This window comes from Camelina sativa, chromosome 16 (genome assembly GCF_030686135.1).
Source record: "Camelina sativa cultivar CO46 ecotype springtype chromosome 16, ASM3068613v1".
Taxonomy (NCBI): Eukaryota; Viridiplantae; Streptophyta; class Magnoliopsida; order Brassicales; family Brassicaceae; genus Camelina; species Camelina sativa.
In genome coordinates, this window is record NC_141895.1 from 11035765 (window position 1) to 11052131 (window position 16367).

The 16367-nt window shown below is 40.9% G+C and overlaps 1 non-coding gene across 1 annotated transcript; it reads left to right on the forward strand.

Moving 5' to 3' along the window:
* The first annotated feature begins 250 nt into the window (after positions 1 to 250).
* LOC147925433 (small nucleolar RNA R71) lies at positions 251 to 357 on the forward strand. Its single transcript, XR_015585607.1, has one exon. It is a non-coding gene; the product is annotated as a small nucleolar RNA R71 (small nucleolar RNA).
* Positions 358 to 16367: the final 16010 nt, after the last annotated feature.

The following is a 16367-nucleotide window of genomic DNA, read 5'->3' on the forward strand; positions in this document are numbered from 1 at the left end:
CCTATCAAGCTTTTCATTCACCATTTTCAGATCCTTCTTGTACTTGTCTTCTTGATCAGTTGATGATGACCTTATGGTTCTGTCATAGTCCTCATTGTAGTTCCCATCAGACTGTGCAAGGTTCTCTACTTACTCCCAGCCTTCTTCCACATTCTTATTGAGGAAGTTTCCATTGGAGGCTGTATCAAGAAGCATTCTGAACTTGGGAAGCACTCCTCTATACAATGTGATCAACAAAGACTCCACACTGAAACCATGATGAGGACACTGAGTTTGGTACCCTTTGAACCTCTCCCAAGCTTCACAAAAGCTTTCATTACTCCTTTGAGCAAATCCAGAGATCTCATTCCTTAGTCTTGCTGTCCTAGCATTGGAGAAAAACTTGGCCAAGAAAGCCTTCTTGCATGCATCCCAAGTAGTGATTGCACCAGTAGGGAGAGTCCTTTCCCATAAATGAGCCTTGTCCCCAAGTGAGAAAGGGAACAACCTCAGCTTGAAACCATCTTCACTTACTCCATTGATCTTGGTAAGACCACAGATTCTGTCAAACTCATCAAGATGATCTAGTGGATCCTCCATAGGCAATCCATGAAATTTATTGGCCTGAATCATTGAGATCAATCCACTCTTGATCTCAAAGTTGTTGTTGGCAACAGTTGGTGGCACAATGCCAGCTCTTTGGTTGTGAGTGTTGGGTGCATCTCCAGCACCAATGTTCCTTGGTCTCTGAACCTGATCCTGTTGATCCATAGCTACTATAACCTCTTGTTGTTGCTGAACAACTCTCCTTTGCTTAGCTCCTAAACTCTTGGTCTTGTTGTTGATGTTGTCAATAGGCCTAAGAAGATTGTCCTTTCCTTTAGACCTTGTGTGCATTAACAGACACAAACGATTTTTGCTAGGCAAGCGACTGAGCACAGGCTCAAGTAGGAGGTCAAGTCGACTGGAAAATGATGGTTATAGAGATCCGGCTTCTGGCTCGAGCAGGTGCTCGATCACGACTCGGTCGAGTGGTGGTCGAGTGACTGGTCGAGTGGTACCTGAAATGGAACTTCAACCCAGAAACAGAAGATTCGAGTACAGCAACCTCACAAGCGTATAAAAGAACTTAATCTTAGACTAATATGGATCCTAAATGTCGCAAAAACACACTCAAATGGGCAACGGCGCCAAATTGAAACAAGATTTATATTGTGGTGTGTGTGATGATGTATGCAGTGGTGAGATATGAATGGAATGATGGATGGGTGTTTCAATTCCCCTTATGCTATTGCAGTACAAGAGGTATCAATCCTAAATGAGTGTTTGTGAACAATTAAGATATGCATATGAATCTAAGTTAAGACAAATGTAAAGATTGTTTGTCACTAACAATCCTAGGAAGAAAATGTAAAATGCAGAAAATAAACTACAAGAGCTAACAACTAGATGCAGATGAAACTGAATGATTGAAACAGTGATAAAGCAAGAACAGAAACAGAGACTACTACTAATGAACTAATGCAAGATAATTAATGAACTGAAAACTAAATGTATGCAACTGGAATGAAACAGGAATGAAACAAGACAAACACAAATCATAGACACAGAGTTCTGGGGATGAACTCGAGCAGCACTCGACCGAGTGTAGGTCGAGTGGGTGGTCGAGCTAGACTAGATGCAGAAACAGAGCAATGCAATAAAAACAGAGTAATGCTAAATCCAATCAAACAACAAGCAAGCAACAGGATTAAGACTAAGATTTCAATAAACAAAGAAGGTCCTGAGGATGGATTCATGGGATGGACTAATCATTGTGGTTATCTAACTTGGTCAACAAATCTCAAGCAAACTTTGAGCTAACCTCTAGACATATTAATCTAAGACAAGTTTCTCCCACTCTCATGGTCAAGAAACAATCAAACCTATGCAATTCTAGACTTGTTCTCACATAGTAAAGAATCTACACAAGCAGGCATTAAGCAATACATCTCAAACCAAACAAGACCTCTAATCTCTTAGCAAGCCTAATGGTAAGCTCTAGATCTAGCCTTATATATGCTTCCTAAACATTGGTGTGATGCTAAGAAGCTTGAAATCAGACTCTACCCTCTCAGATATAGAATCAGCATTAAGATCATCTACCCTAGAAGAGATCTACAACAATCAAGCTTGACCAAGTCACACAAACCACAAGATCAATCCATCCTAACCCATCCTCAAGATCCTAAGGAAACTACTCACAACAATACATGGTGATCAAAGTCAAAAACCCAGAAAATATTGAAACTTGCATTATTAGAAAGATTAAACAAAGATCTTCAATATTGATGAAAGGATGAAACTCAAATTCTCAATATCTTGAAAGTTATAGAACCAACAAAATATAAGAATCTAGTCTTCTTTTTTAAGGAAGTACAAAATCTTAAAAATAAAAATGCAAAAGGAATAAAACTAAAAAAGGTAAAAACTAGGTTTAGGGAATATCTAAAAAGTTTCACACTTTGGTGGCTGCAGGTACAAGGCCTTATATAGGTGAGGAGGTGGAAGCCCTAAAAATAGAAAAAGTCAAAGTAGTCAACGGCTCGGTCAACTCGACCAGTGCTCGGTCGAGTCCATGGTCGAGCTGGCTTCTCTCGTGCACACTCCACTCGGTCGAGTCCATCTACCCACTCGGTCGAGTGCTTGGTCGAGTTGGACTCTGGACCTTGGTTCTTCAGCCTTAACTCTCTTGCTTTCCCTTCAAGATTGCTTCACTTCTCCTCAGGATTGTTTCCATGCTCCTTAAGCTCCAAAATCACCTGTTTATGCATGAAAAGATGCAAATGCAATGCAACTAAACTCTAATGCATGATTAGTCCTAAAGCTACACAATAATGATGAAAATGGCTAGCAAAAGATGCAAAAGATGTGAATAAACTAAGGGAAAACATGGTAAAATATATGAACATCACCCATCCAGATGCCTTGACCCGGACTACCCTTGAGATAGCTGAGAATCCGCTCGACCATGCTCCATTGATACTTGGTTGGAGCCTTCATGTGTTGACTGACCTGATTCACAGCATAACATATGTCAGGGCGTGTGATGGTAAGATATATCAACTTACCTACAAGCCGGCGGTAGCGTGTGACGTCCGGGAACGGCTCATCCATGGGTGCCCGTGGTTGGCCTTCTTGTGCCCGAATGCTCTCCCCCTTTCGCTTGAGCTGGTAGTCCTCATCAAGTGGTGTAGGAGCCGGAGACACACCAAGCTTGCCCGTTTCAGCCAACAAATCAAGGGTATATTTGCGTTGAGAGAGGAAGAGCCCTTCCGGAGATCGACAGATTTCAATGCCAAGGAAGTATTTGAGTTCCCCTAAGTCCTTAATATCAAAGGCAGATTTGAGGGACTGTTTCGTGTCTTCAATACCAGCCTTATCATCGCCAGTCACAATGATGTCGTCGACATAAATAAGCACCACCACAAGGCCAAGAGATGTTTGAAGTGTAAAAAGAGTGTGATCGGCCTCCGATCGGTGAAAACCCTGAGTCTTGAGGGTGGAGCTCAGTTTGTGATACCAGGCACGCGGGGACTGTTTGAGTCCATAGATGGCCTTACGAAGCCGCAAGACTTTCCCGGGAGCGACCAAGTCTTCAAGGCCCGGAGGAGGCGTCATATAAACTTCTTCGTCTAATTCGCCTTGAAGAAACGCGTTCTTGACATCCATCTGCCATAAATCCCATGAGAGGTTGACGGCAAGGGAAAGCACAACCCGAACCGTGTGGAGTTTGGCTACCGGTGCAAACGTCTCCGTGTAGTCGGCACCATACATTTAGGTGAAGCCGCGTACGACCAGCCGAGCTTTGTGTCGTTCAATGGCGTCGGTGCTTAGGAACTTGATGGTGAAAAACCATTTGGAGCTCACGGCCTTTTTGCCTTTGGGAAGGTCGGCTTCGTCCCACGTGTGGTTCCGGATCATGGCACCAGTTTCGTTGTTGACAGCCTCTAACCATTCCTTGTGGTTCTTAGCCTCGTCATAGCTTTGAGGGACCCAGTGAGCATCAACTTGGCCAAAGAAAGCTTGGTGATCAGTTGGGAGCAGCTCAAGTGAACAGACAACCTGGATAGGGTGGGCAACGGCTTGGCTGTTGTAGTAGACGCGCTTATCTCTCCAAGTGGACGGATGAGATTTAACACGGTCACTCCTTCATAGGGCCGGCTGCATAGGTAGTACGACACCAGAGGGCTCAATACTGCCTCCGTCCGTAGTGGCCCCATCCGAGTGACCCTCGGTACCGGCCAAGGGTTCTGCGGTAGGCGGCATGGGGGCAGGGGCACCATGGCCGCTGGCTATGGGTGGGCTTGGCTCAGGGATAATGTGGTCTGAGAGGGAGTCATCCTCAGGGACAACATCATGATCCTGCCTTCCTTCGGTAGGTGGCGGACGGGGCGCGGACCGGATAGGACCTGTTGGTGGAGACGGTTGACCAAGATGATTGAGAAGAAACTTTAAGCTGGAGGCCCGGTCATTTGGTGAATGTGAGAGATCCTTAAGGCTGTCCCAGTCCTTAGTATCAAAGTAGCCAATATTCTCCATGAACCGAACATCTCGAGAAACATATAACCGGCTTGTGGCTGGATCATAGCACTTGTACCCCTTTTGAGTCGTTGAATAACCGATGAACATACACTTTGTGCTTTTCGCATCCAGTTTACTTCGTTGCTCCCCAGGTACTAACACAAAACACACACAACCAAAAATGCGTAAGTGATCGAGAGATGGTTTAAATTTGTATAATACCTCGAACGGTGACAGATCATTTAGAACTTTCGTTGGTATCCGGTTGATCAAGTAACATGCAGTCATCACAGCATCCCCCCAATATCTCTTTGTAACATGTGAGTGGAACATCATTGATCGAGCAACTTCCATGAGGTGTCGGTTCTTCCTTTCGGCCACACCGTTTTGTTGAGGTGTATAGGGACAACTAGTTTGTTGGAGAATACCATGCCTAGATAGATGTTCTTTGAACTTGTGACTTGTGTATTCCCCACCATTATCCGACCTTAGCATCTTAATTTTAGCATTGAAGTGATTAGTAACATAATTTTGAAAATTAACAAAGGCATCAAACACCCTATCTTTAGATGGTAATAATGTGACCCAAGTGTATTTCGATTTTTGATCAATAAATGTCACAAAATACTTGTTATTATCCCCAGATAGGCATGGTGATGTCCATACATCCGAATGAACTAAATCAAAGCAATGCTCATAAATAGTAGTTGACTTTGGAAAAATAGACTTGCAATGTTTTCCAAGGATACAAGACTCACAACTTGAGTTATCAAAAGAAACACTAGGAAACATTAAACCAAGTGCACGAGAATGTGGATGACCTAGCCTAGCATGCCACATACTATCCGAATTAACAACAAAACAAGACTTATTAGAGGTAGATAAGATCGGTGAGGTTTTCTCTAGGACATAGAGATCTCCACTCCCTTGTCCTTCTCCAAGAACTTTCCCAGTCTCAATATCCTGAAAATGAACACTATTAGGACCGAAGATAGCATAGCAATTCAAATCATTAGTGGCCCTCTTAACCGATAAAAGATTAGAAGTGAAGGTAGGCATAAAGAAAGCTTTTGAGTATTTATCAAACAATTTCAAATCCCCTATTACTTTCACAGGTATTTGTTCACCATTAGTGATAATAACACTTCCTAAAGCCGGTTTTATGTTGTTAATTAGACTAGGGTTACTAATCATGTGGTGAGAAGCACCCGAGTCAACAACAAGAGACCTACTTGGTTTAGAAGCAAGAAACGAGTTACCGGATTCTTTGAGTGAGGCAATGGAACGAATAAGGGCCTCTATATCAGACTTCCTCACCACCTCCCCATAGGACGCAGTCATGGCTGTCTCTTCTCCTTGCCTTGATGGCCCGGCCCCTTTTTCACCTACCGCTTCCTTGGAGAGATTTGCTTTGAACTTTGCTGGTTTAAGATGGGGGTGAAGTATCCAGCATTTGTCCTTCATGTGACCCTTCTTCTTGCAGTGGTCACACACCCAGACCTTCCTATCTTCCTGCTTGTACACGCCCTTATTTGCTGAAACATGGTTTATATTGTGGTGTGTGTGATGATGTATGCAGTGGTGAGATATGAATGGAATGATGGATGGGTGTTTCAATTCCCCTTATGCTATTGCAGTACAAGAGGTATCAATCCTAAATGAGTGTTTGTGAACAATTAAGATATGCATATGAATCTAAGTTAAGACAAATGTAAAGATTGTTTGTCACTAACAATCCTAGGAAGAAAATGTAAAATGCAGAAAATAAACTACAAGAGCTAATAACTAGATGCAGATGAAACTGAATGATTGAAACAGTGATAAAGCAAGAACAGAAACAAAGACTACTACTAATGAACTAATGCAAGATAATTAATGAACTGAAAACTAAATGTATGCAACTGGAATGAAACAGGAATGAAACAAGACAAACACAAATCATAGACACAGAGTTCTGGGGATGAACTCGAGCAGCAATCACGGACGTACGGACGTACGGTTGTACGGACAGTGGTGTGTGTGTTCTTACTCCCCCCCAAGCTTGATCATGAGCATTGATCAAGCTTGGACTCATGCACACCCACCTCATTAAAAACCTTAGTATAGAAAACCACTTGGGAAAAACTATACTCAAGGGAAAAAGAGTGTAGGTGTCATGTGTAGATACTCATGGCCGAGTGAGATCTTTGAGGCCAAGTTTGGAGTGAATGTACTCACATACTTGTGGGCTGGCTGCCTTGGTAAGGATATCAGCTAGTTGTTCTTTGCTGTTGGTGTGACATGGGAGAGTGACACCAAGCTGAATCTGTTCTCGCACCTTGTGACAATCGACCTCAATGTGTTTTGTCCTCTCGTGAAACACTGAGTTTGTGGCTATGTGAATAGCAGCTTCATTGTCACAGTGCATTGTGATAGGTTTTGATGACTCAACTCCAAGATCCTTCAATAATGCTTTCAGCCACATCAATTCGGTAGTTAGCTTCCTCATGGCCCTATACTCTGTTTCAGCACTTGACAGGGATACCACCTTTTGTTTCTTGCTTTTCCATGTGACAAGATTGCCTCCTAGGAATGTGCAATATCCGGTGGTTGATCTACGGTCTTCGCGGTCGCCGGCGTAATCAGCATCACAATATCCTACTTGTTCCGTGTTCTCATTGTGTCCCATCCAGATTCCTTGTCCAGGCGCACCTTTGATGTATTTGAGGATCCGGTTCACCATGTTCCAATGATGGACAGTTGGGTTTTGCATATGCTGGCTAGCCTGGTTCACAGCAAAACAAATGTCAGGTCGAGTAATAGTAAGGTATATAAGCTTACCTACTAGCCGTCGATATCGTGTGACATCTTCAAATGGAGCCGCCTCAAGCTCCCCCTTTCCTCCTGCTTTATAGTTTTCTTCAAGTGGTGTTGTCACAGCCTTTGAACCAAGTTTTCCTGCTTCAGCTAAGAGATCAAGTGCATATTTTCTTTGTGATAAGAATAATCCCTCATTAGTCCTACATACCTCTATCCCAAGGAAATACTTAAGTTCTCCAAGGTCTTTAATATCAAATACTGATTTCAGGAAATCTTTGGTGTCTTGAATCCCTACCTTGTCACTTCCAGATATGATGATATCATCAACATATACTAGAATGACTATAATACCTTTATCACTTGGTAGTGTGAAGAGGGTGTGATCAGCTTCTGATTTGCGGAAGCCTCTCCCAAGCAATGTAGTGCTTAGTTTGTGGTACTATGCTCTTGGAGATTGTTTTAAACCATATATGGCCTTGTTGAGCTTAAAGACTTTCCCAGGTCCAATGGTGTCTTCTAGGCCGGGTGGTGGCCTCATGTACACCTCATCCTCTAGTTCACCTTGTAAGAACGCATTCTTAACGTCCATTTGCCAAAGCTCCCAATCCAAGTTGGTGGCCAAGGATAGAACTACTCGAATTGTGTGTAGTTTGGCCACCGGAGCAAACGTATCAAGATAGTCCTCCCCATACGTTTGTGTAAACCCACGTGCGACGAGGCGGGCCTTATGGCGTTCAATCTCCCCATCACTCCTGTATTTAATGGTGAAGATCCATCGTGAGGTGACCGCCTTCTTCCCTTTGGGTAGCTCGGCTTCATCCCATGTGTGGTTTTTCTCCATAGCTACTCTCTCCGCATGAACCGCATCACACCATACCTTGTGCTCCTTAGCCTCATCATATGTTTGTGGGATCCAATGCTTATCAATTTGGCCAAGGAAGGCTTGGTGTACCACCGGTAAGTGAGCCAACGTGTACACAGCTTGAATCGGATGTGCTACGGCGGCATTGTTGTAGTACACACGCGTGTTTTGCCAGTTAGATGGGGGAAACTTGAGTCTTTGGCTGCGTCTCAAGGGAATGACTTCCTCAATATCATCACCCTCCTATTCATTGACATGGTGTTCATTCGTCTCGTCCGGATGAACCGCATCCTCAAGATTCTCCGAGTGAGTCGCTTCATGATGTAATGGAGCCATTGGCGTTGGGTGATTGTTAGACTTGCTGGAGCTGCTTTCTATAGTTGGCTCAAGCTCTCTTGGTGGGTTTGGCTTGGGTGAGATAGGGGCGTCCCGATCGTTCCTATCGTTTGTGACGCCTAGCCGTTCGAGTATGATCCGGAGGTTTGTTGCCCGATCGGATAGAGGGTTTGACAAGTCCCGTAGGTCGTCCCAGTTTTTCTTGTTGTAGTATCCTTGATACTCCAAGAACTTTACATCCCGAGATACTAAGACCCTTTTGGCTTCATGATCATAGCACTTATACCCTTTTTGTGTTGTCGAATAGCCAATGAACATTGCCTTGGTGCTCTTGGCCTCAAGTTTGTCGCGTAATTCACCTGGTCTCAACACAAAGCAAGTACAACCAAATACTCTTAAATGGTCAAACGTAGGTTTTTCTTTGTTTAATACCTCAAATGGAGAGACGTCTTGTAAAATCCTTGTGGGTATGCGATTGATGAGATAACACGCCGCAAGGACATCATCACTCCAAAAATGTTTTGGGACATTAGTGTGAAACATCATGGACCGAGCCACTTCCATTAGGTGCCTGTTCTTCCTTTCCGCAACACCATTTTGTTGTGGAGTGTAAGGGCAACAGGTTTGATGAATTATGCCAAATTTGGTGAGATGTTGTTTAAAGGCATGGCTTGTGTATTCTCCCCCATTATCTGATCTCAACATTTTAATCTTTGCATTATAATGGTTAGTCACATAATTTTGGAAACTAATAAATGCTTCAAGAACTCTATCCTTATAAGGGAGCAAGGTTAGCCAAGTATACTTAGACTTTTCATCAATAAAAGTAACAAAATACTTTTGATTTTCTCTAGATAAGCATGGAGATGTCCATACATCAGAATGAACAAGATCAAAGCAAATTTCATAGATAGTCAAAGACTTAGAAAAAACCGATTTGCAATGTTTACCAAGGATACATGCTTCACATTCAGCATTTTTGAAAGAAATATTTGGAAACATAAGTTCTAGAGCTCGAAAGTGAGGGTGTCCTAGTCTAGCATGCCAAATAGGATCATTAGGTTTAACAATAACCGAATTAAAACAAGATGAAGAAGAAGAAGATAGGTTCAAATCCTCAAGCACATAGAGATCATCCTTAGAACCTCCTTGGCCAAGAACTTTACTTGTCTCAATATCCTGAAAATAAACCTTATTAGGACCAAATATTGCATAGCAATTTAAATCAGTGGTAGCTCTCTTAACTGATAGCAAGTTAGATGTGAAACTAGGCATGTAAAAGGCCTTAGATACTTTATCAAACAATTTTAAGTTTCCTATTCCCTTAACCGGTACTTTTTCACCATTTGCAATAATCACATTCCCCAAGGCAGGTTCAATGTCACTAATCAGCTTAGGATCACTAATCATGTGATGAGATGCACCTGAATCTACTATAAGGGGTTTATCCGGTTTTAAGGCAAGAAATGAGTTACCGGAGGCCTCCTTGATGGCTTTGATGAGGGCGTCCAGGTCTGACCTCTTCACCAGCTCCGAGGATGAGGCTAGTGCAGTACCATTCCCTTCAATAACTCGGTGGTTTGTGTCAGTTGTTGCCACTTCCCCCACTATAGCCGCTTGGTGAGCCTTTGGACCTCCACGATTGGTCATGCCTCGGTTGACTCTAAGGTGGGGATGAAGGATCCAGCAGCGGCTCTTGAAGTGGCCGGGCTTCTTACAATGGTCACATACTGGAGGATTCTTGTCATCATGTCGGTAGTATCCTTTGTTTGCAGCCGCTGCCTCCACCTTATTTGCGGTTACAAGTTCACCTTTATTTCCAAATAGCCCCATGGAGCCATGCTCCTTTTGAATCTGGCTGCATACCTCATCTAGGCTAGGAAGCTTGTCTGACCTCAAGATATGTTTTATGAGATCATTGTAAGATGGATTCAGTGTGAGAAGGAGGCCGAACACCTTGTCTTGCTCGCGCCTCTCGTTCAAGATGGCCGGATCAAGCGTCGCCGGCCTAAGCATTTCAAGCTCAGCCCAAAGAGACGAAACTTTCCAAAGTGTTTTGTGAACTCCATGTCTTCTTGGCTAAGATTGTTAATGGCCCTCTTGATCTCAAAGACTCGGTTCAAATTGGTGGTGTTACCGAACACATTTTGCAATGTGTCCCATAGATCCTTGGCCGTCTCACAATATGAATAGGCTTCGAGTATTGGAGCATCAAGAGACTTTTGGATGATGGCAAGCACACGTTGGTCTTCTTGAAACCATTTGTCTTCACCACTTGTGACCGCTTCTTTGCCGTCTTTGGTAGGCTCTTCCTTGGGAGCCTCACTTGTGGTAATATGGGTCCAAAGCCCTCGGCCGCATAGTGCCGTCTTTGTAGTTCTTGCCCACAACAAGTAGTTCTCCCCTTTGAGAGTAACTGGAACAATCAAGGTCTTGGTGCCTTCCATGGAGTTTTGTCCACCGGTTTATAGTATTACCCAACGGTTAAAGAGAAGAGAGTTTTAGCGTTTGAAACCAACACAAGAGGAACAATAAAGCGGAAGTTTGTGATGAGTGTGTAACTAGGAACAATGAGGCTCTGATACCATGTAAGTTTAGACACAAAAGAGAATGAGGAGATCGAGTGTGTAGAACAAGTGAGTTTGTGTTTAGTTAAGTGAGTAAACGAAAGGGAGAGAGAGAGAGTGTAAGCGAGAAAGTGTAGAAGAAGAAAAGACCTACTTACTTGATTTAGTTCATGGTTACAATCTAAATATAGTCATATACAAAGAGAATATTCTACTAAGATGCTATGCACAAATACACACACTGAAAGTGACATCTCCTTAATAGCACATGTGATTCTTCCTTTGACTTCCCACTTGCACATCCACTTGCACAATGCCGCCAACGGCTAAATGGGAAGGTTCTCGAAGTCTTGTGACCGTTGGAGGCTGTCTTCAATGGGTTGGACTTGCAAGGCCCCTAAATGGTACGGACGGCCCAATGGGTTAGTTGTACGGACGTACGGACGTACGGACGTACGGTTGTACGGACAGTAGTGTGTGTGTTCATAATTTTGACCCTAGAAAGAGTAACATAGTTGTTAACTTCTTCAAATCAATGTTTTCTCTCAGTTTTAGCCTGTTTTCTCGATTTAAGTGTTTAAGTGTTGTCTAAACACTCCAAATTCATCCCAAACTCTTACAATTAGTCAAATGCATTGGAATGTCAAACATTCTGACCCTAGAAACAGTAGCAATGCTGTTTACTGCTTAGAATCAATGTTTTCTTGGTTTTAGCCGGTTTCGGGACAAAATGGGTGAAAGTGGTATCTAAACAGTCCAAATTCAACCAAACTCTTATAATTAGTCAAATACATTGGATTGTTCCATATTTTGACCCTAGAAAGAGTAACATATCTGTTTACTGCTTGGAATCAATGTTTTCTATCAGTTTTAGCCTGTTTTCTTGGTTTAAGCCTGTTTTGTGATAAAACAAATTTAAGTGTTGTCTAAACACTCCAAATTCATCCCGAACTCTTACAATTAGTCAAACGTATTGGAATGTCAAACATTATGACCCTAGAAACAGTAACAACCCTGTTTACTGCTTAGAATCAATGTTTTCTCGGTTTTAGCATGTTTCGGGACAAAATGGGTAAAAGTGGTATCTAAACACTCAAAATTCAACCCGAACTCTTATAATTAGTAAAATGCATTGGATTATTACATATTTTGACCCTAGAAAGAGTAACATAGCTGTTTACTGCTTGGAATCAAAGTTTTTTCTCGGTTTTAGCCTGTTTTCTTGGTTCTAGCCTGTTTCGGGACAAAATGGGTAAAAGTGTTGTCTAAACACTCCAAATTTATCCCAAACTCTTACAATTAGTCAAATGCATTGGATTGTCACACATTCTGACCCTAGAAAAAGTAACAAAGCTGTTTACTGCTTCAAATGATTGTTTTCTCGGTTTTATCTTGTTTCGGGACAAAATGGGTAAACGTGGTGTCTAAACACACTAAATTAAACCTGAACTCTTATAATTAGTCAAATACATTGGGTTGTTACATATTTTGACCCTAGAAAGAGTAACATAGCTGTTTACTGCTTCAAATAAATGTTTTCTCTCGGTTTTAGCCTGTTTTCTCGGTTTAAGCCTGTTTTGGGATAAAACGGGTTTAAGTGTTGTCTAAACACTCCAAATTCATCCCAAACTCTTACAATTAGTCATATGTATTGGAATGTCAAACATTCTGACCCTAGAAACAGTAGCAATGCTGTTTACTGCTTAGAATCAATGTTTTCTCGGTTTTAGCCGGTTTCGGGACAAAATGGGTAAAAGTGGTATCTAAACAGTCCAAATTCAACCGAACTCTTATAATTAGTCAAATGCATTGGATTGTTCTATATTTTGACACTAGAAAGAGTAACATAACTGTTTACTTCTTCAACTCAATGTTTTCTCTCAGTTTTAGCCTGTTTTCTCGATTTAAGCCTGTTTTGGGATAAAACGGGTTTAAGTGTTGTCTAAACACTCCAAATTCATCCTGAACTCTTACAATTAGTCATATGCATTGGAATGTCAAACATTCTGACCCTAGAAACAGTAGCAACGCTGGTTACTGCTTAGAATAAATGTTTTCTTGGTTTTAGCCGGTTTCGGGACAAAATGGGTAAAAGTGGTATCTAAACAGTCCAAATTCAACCGAACTCTTATAATTAGTCAAATGCATTGGATTGTTCTATATTTTGACCCTAGAAAGAGTAACATAACTGTTTACTGCTTCGAATCAATGTTTTCTCTCAGTTTTAGCTTGTTTTCTCGGTTTAAGCCAGTTCTGGGATACAACGGGTTTCTGTGTAACTAAACAATCCAAATTCATCACAAACTCTTACAATTAGTCAAATGCATTGGCATGTCACACATTCTGACCTACAAACTGTAACAACGCTGTTCACTGCTTAGAATCAACGTTTTCTTGGTTTTAGCCTTTTTGGGGACAAAATGGGTATAAGTGGTGGCTAAACAATCCAAATTCAACCCGAACTCTTGTAGTTAGTCAAATGCGTTGTATTGTTACTTATTTCGACCCTAGAAACAGTAGCATAGCTGTTTACAGCTTCAAATCAATGTTTTCTCGGTTTTAGCTTGTTTTAGGACAAAATGGGTAAAAGTGGTGTCTAGAAACTCCAAATTCAACCTGAACTCTTATAATTAGTCAAATACATTGGATTTTTACATATTTTGACCCTAGAAAGAGTAAAGTAGCTGTTTACTGCTTCGAATCAATGTTTTCTCTCGGTGTTAGCCTGTTTTCTCGGTTTAAGCCTGTTTTGAGATAAAACGGGTTTAAGTGTTGTCTAAACAATCCAAATTCATCCCAAACTCTTATAATTAGTCAAATGCATTGGAATGTCACACATTCTGACCCTAGAAACAGTAACAATGCTGTTTACAGCTTCGAATCAATGTTTTCTCGGTTTTAGCTTGTTTTAGGACAAAATGGGTAAAATTGTTGTCTAAACACTTCTAATTCAATCCGAACTCTTATAATTAGTCAAATGCATTGGGTTGTTACATATTTTGACCCTAGAAAGAGTAACATAGCTGTTTACTGCTTCGAATCAATGTTTTCTCTCAGTTTTAGCCTGTTTCCTAGGTTTAAGCTTGTTTTGGGATAAAACGGGTTTAAGTGTTGTCTAAACACTCCAAATTCATCCCAAACTCTTACAATTAGTCAAATGCAATGGAATGTCACACATTATGACCCTAGAAACAGTAACAACCCTGTTTACTGCTTAGAATCAATGTTTTCTCGGTTTTAGCATGTTTCGGGACAAAATGGGTAAAAGTGGTATCTAAACACTCAAAATTCAACCCGAACTCTTATAATTAGTAAAATGCATTGGATTATTACATATTTTGACCCTAGAAAGAGTAACATAGCTGTTTACTGCTTGGAATCAAAGTTTTCTCTCAGTTTTAGCCTGTTTCCTAGGTTTAAGCTTGTTTTGGGATAAAACAGGTTTAACTGTTGTCTAAACACTCCAAATTCATCCCAAACTCTTACAATTAGTCAAATGCATTGGATTGTCACACATTCTGACCCTAGAAACTGTAACAAAGCTGTTTACTGCTCTAAATGAATCTTTTCTCGGTTATAGCCTTTTTCGGGACAAAATGGGTAAAAGTGGTGTCTAAACACTCCAAATTCAACCTGAACTCTTATAAGTACTAAAATGCATTGGATTGTTACATATTTTGACCCTTGAAAGAGTAACATAGCTGTTTCTGCTTGGAATCAATGTTTTCTCTCGGTTTTAGCTTGTTTTCTCGATTTAAGTCTGTTTTGGGATAAAACGGGTTTAAGTGTTGTCTAAACACTCCAAATTCATCCCAAAATCTTACAATTAGTCAAATGCAATGGAATGTCACACATTATGACCCTAGAAACAGTAACAATGTTGTTTACAGCTTCGAATCAATGTTTTCTCGGTTTTAGCTTGTTTTAGGACAAAATGGGTAAAATTGTTGTCTAAACACTTCTAATTCAATCCGAACTCTTATAATTAGTCAAATGCATTGGTTTGTTGCATATTTTGACCCTAGAAAGAGTAACATAGTTGTTTAATGCTTGGAATCAATGTTTTCTCTCAGTTTTAGCCTGTTTTCTTGGTTTAAGCCTGTTTTGTGATAAAACAGGTTTAAGTGTTGTCTAAACACTCCAAATTCATCCCGAACTCTTACAATTAGTCAAATGTATTGGAATGTCAAATATTCTGATCCTAGAAACAGTAACATAGCTGTTTACTGCTTCAAATGAATGTTTTCTCGGTTTTAGCCTGTTTCGGGACAAAATGGGTAAAAGTGGTGTCTAAACACTCCAAATTCAGCCTGAACTCTTATAAGTAGTCAAATACATTGGATTGTTACATATTTTGACCCTAGAAAGAGTAACATAGTTGTTTACTTCTTCAAATCAATGTTTTCTCTCAGTTTTAGCCTGTTTTCTCGATTTAAGCCTGTTTTGGGATAAAACGGGTTTAAGTGTTGTCTAAACACTCCAAATTCATCCTGAACTCTTACAATTAGTCATATGCATTGGAATGTCAAACATTCTGACCCTAGAAACAGTAGCAACGCTGGTTACTGCTTAGAATCAATGTTTTCTTGGTTTTAGCCGGTTTCGGGACAAAATGGGTAAAAGTGGTATCTAAACAGTCCAAATTCAACCGAACTCTTATAATTAGTCAAATGCATTGGATAGTTCCATATTTTGACCCTAGAAAGAGTAACATAGCTGTTTACTGCTTCGAATCAATGTTTTCTCTCAGTTTTAGCCTGTTTCCTAGGTTTAAGCTTGTTTTGGGATAAAACAGGTTTAACTGTTGTCTAAACACTCCAAATTCATTCCAAACTCTTACAATTAGTCAAATGCATTGGATTGTCACACATTCTGACCCTAGAAACTGTAACAAAGCTGTTTACTGCTCTAAATGAATCTTTTCTCGGTTATAGCCTTTTTCGGGACAAAATGGGTAAAAGTGGTGTCTAAACACTCCAAATTCAACCTGAACTCTTATAAGTACTAAAATGCATTGGATTGTTACATATTTTGACCCTTGAAAGAGTAACATAGCTGTTTCTGCTTGGAATCAATGTTTTCTCTCGGTTTTAGCTTGTTTTCTCGATTTAAGTCTGTTTTGGGATAAAACGGGTTTAAGTGTTGTCTAAACACTCCAAATTCATCCCAAACTCTTACAATTAGTCATATGCATTGGAATGTCAAACATTCTGACCCTAGAAACAGTAACAATGTTGTTTACAGCTTCGAATCAATGTTTT